At 46.3% G+C, this 2,435-nt stretch overlaps 2 protein-coding genes across 3 annotated transcripts in view; one reads left to right on the forward strand and one right to left on the reverse strand.

Moving 5' to 3' along the window:
- The window catches only part of LOC144587285 (uncharacterized), a 69,881-nt gene that overhangs the window by 22,946 nt on the left and 44,500 nt on the right, over nt 1-2,435 (reverse strand). The gene's annotated exons all lie outside the window — the stretch shown is intronic.
- The window catches only part of LOC144587226 (uncharacterized), a 31,936-nt gene that overhangs the window by 6,468 nt on the left and 23,033 nt on the right, over nt 1-2,435 (forward strand). The window contains exon 1 of one of the 2 annotated variants that reach the window (XM_078387138.1): nt 559-669. The exons of the other annotated variant lie outside the window; for it this stretch is intronic. The gene's annotated coding sequence lies outside the window, so the exon portion shown is untranslated. Of the gene's footprint in view, nt 1-558; nt 670-2,435 lie in introns of those variants that run through there. 2 annotated transcript variants of the gene reach the window in all.

Here is a 2,435-nt window from a genome sequence, read left to right on the forward strand (position 1 = left end):
TCCCCCCCCGCAGGTACCGAGGCCTCCAGGATTCAGCAGAAAGTGGGGGGGAAGGTCTCCTCAGAGGAAAACCCAGGTTGGGCCTTGGGAAGAGGTTGTTTTGCTGATAGATGAAGAACAAAGGGATATAAATAGTGATCACACACACACACACACACACACACACACACACACACCCCCAAAGGGAGCTTCTCTCATGGAATTTCTCCTCAAGAGGCAAAACGACAACACGCCCCGGATTCTTTTTCTGCGAAACCCTAGATTTCAACTGCCATGGGACGGTTCAGGAGGTTTTCCTTCCATGGCCTTTCAAGGAGGGAATCCAGGAAAGAGGAGGGAAAAAATTAAAAAGGGGAACTCCAACTGCGATGGGAGGCCATAAGTTGAAACGGTTCCTTTTCTTTTCTTTTTTTTTAATTCAATGAATTGCTCTCTCTGGGCTTCCCAGTTCCCCCTTTCTCAATTAGGTGTGTGGACCCTCTGCCTCTTCTGTCCCGGACTGCAGAAGGGAGAATATTTTCAACCCTTATTCTTATGATTTCCCCTTTCAGCTGCTGGCCTTCCTTCAGGACCTGACTTCCTATTTCCTCAGGGGAAAACGGGATCTTCTGCATCGAGGCCCGCGCATGTCCTCCTTGAGATTTCTGGAAAACAAGAAGGTCTTTCCAGGTAAGAGGTTTTCAGCCTCCTGGGTAGCGTCGTTGTCGTTTAGTCGTTTAGTCGTGTCCGACTCTTCGTGACCCCATGGACCAGAGCACGCCAGACCCTCCTATCTTCCACTGCCTCCCGGAGTTGTGTCAAATTCATGTTGGTTGCTTCGCAGATACTGTCCAGCCATCTCATCCTCGGTCGTCCCCTTCTCCCCTTGCGATCACACCTTCCTAACATCAGGGTCTTTTCCAGGGAGTCTTCTCATGAGATGGCCAAAGTACTGGAGCCTCAGCTTCAGGATCTGTCCTTCCAATGAGCACTCGGGGTTGATTTCCTTTAGAATTGATAGGTTTGTTCTCTTTGCAGTCCAGGGAACTCTCAAGAGTCTCCTCCAGCAACACAATTCAAAGGCATCAATTCTTCGGCGGTCAGCTTTCTTTATGGTCCAGCTCTCACTTCCATACAACACTACAGGAAAAACAATAGCTTTGAGTATTCGGACTTTTGTTGGCAAGGTGATGTCTCTGCTTTTTAAGATGCTGTCCAGATTTGTCATCGCTTTCCTCCCAAGAAGAAGGCGCCTTTTAATTTCAGGGCTGCTGTCTCCATCTGCAGTGATCATGGAGCCCAGGAAGATAAAATTTGACACTGCCTCCATATCTTCCCCTTCTATTTCCCAGGAGGTGATGGGACCAGTGGCCATGATCTTAGTTTTTTTGATGTTGAGTTTCAGACCGTTTTTTGCACTCTCCTCTTTCACTCTCATTACAAGGTTCTTTAATTCCTCCTCACTTTCTGCCATCAGAGTGGTATCATCTGCATATCGGAGGTTGTTGATATTTCTTCCGGCAATCTTAATTCCGGCTTGGGTTTCTTCCAGTCCAGCCTTCCGCATGATGTATTCTGCATATAAGTTAAATAAGCTGGGGGACAATATACAGCCTTGCCGTACTCCTTTCCCAATTTTGAACCACTCAGTTGTTCCATGACCAGTTCTAACTGTTGCTTCCTGTCCCACATATAGGTTTCTCAGTAGATAGATAAGGTGGTCAGGCACTCCCATTTCTTTAAGGACTTGCCATAGTTTTCTGTGGTCCACACAGTCAAAGGCTTTTGCATAGTCAATGAAGCAGAAGTAGATATCTTTCTGGAACTCTCTGGCTTTCTTCATAATCCAGCGCATGTTAGCAATTTGGTCTCGAGTTCCTCTGCCTCTTCGGAATCCAGCTTGTACTTCTGGGAGTTCTCGGTCCACATACTGCTGAAGCCTACCTTGCAGGATTTTGAGCATAACCTTGCTAGCGTGTGAAATGAGTGCAATTGTGCGGTAGTTGGAGCATTCTTTGGCACTGCCTTTCTTTGGGATTGGGATGTAGACTGATCTTTTCCAACCCTCTGGCCACTGTTGGGTTTTCCAAACTTGTTGGCATATTGAGTGTAGCACCTTAACAGCATCTTTTAAGATTTTAAATAGTTCAATGGAATGCCATCACCTCTACTGGCCTTGTTGTTAGCCAGGCTTTCTAAGGCCCACTTGACTTCGCTCTCCAGGATGTCTGGCTCAAGGTCAGCAACTACACTGTCTGGTTTGTCCGGGATATCCAAATCTTTCTGATATAATTCCTCTGTGTATTCTTGCCACCTCTTCTTGATGTCTTCTGCTTCTGTTAGGTCTCTCCCATTTTTGTCCTTTATCATGTCCATCTGTGCGCAGAATGTTCCTCTAATATCTCCAATTTTCCTGAACAGATCTCTGGTTTTTCTTTTTCTGTTATTTTCCTCTA

This window comes from Pogona vitticeps, chromosome 2 (genome assembly GCF_051106095.1).
Source record: "Pogona vitticeps strain Pit_001003342236 chromosome 2, PviZW2.1, whole genome shotgun sequence".
In the NCBI taxonomy this organism is placed as follows: domain Eukaryota; kingdom Metazoa; phylum Chordata; class Lepidosauria; order Squamata; family Agamidae; genus Pogona; species Pogona vitticeps.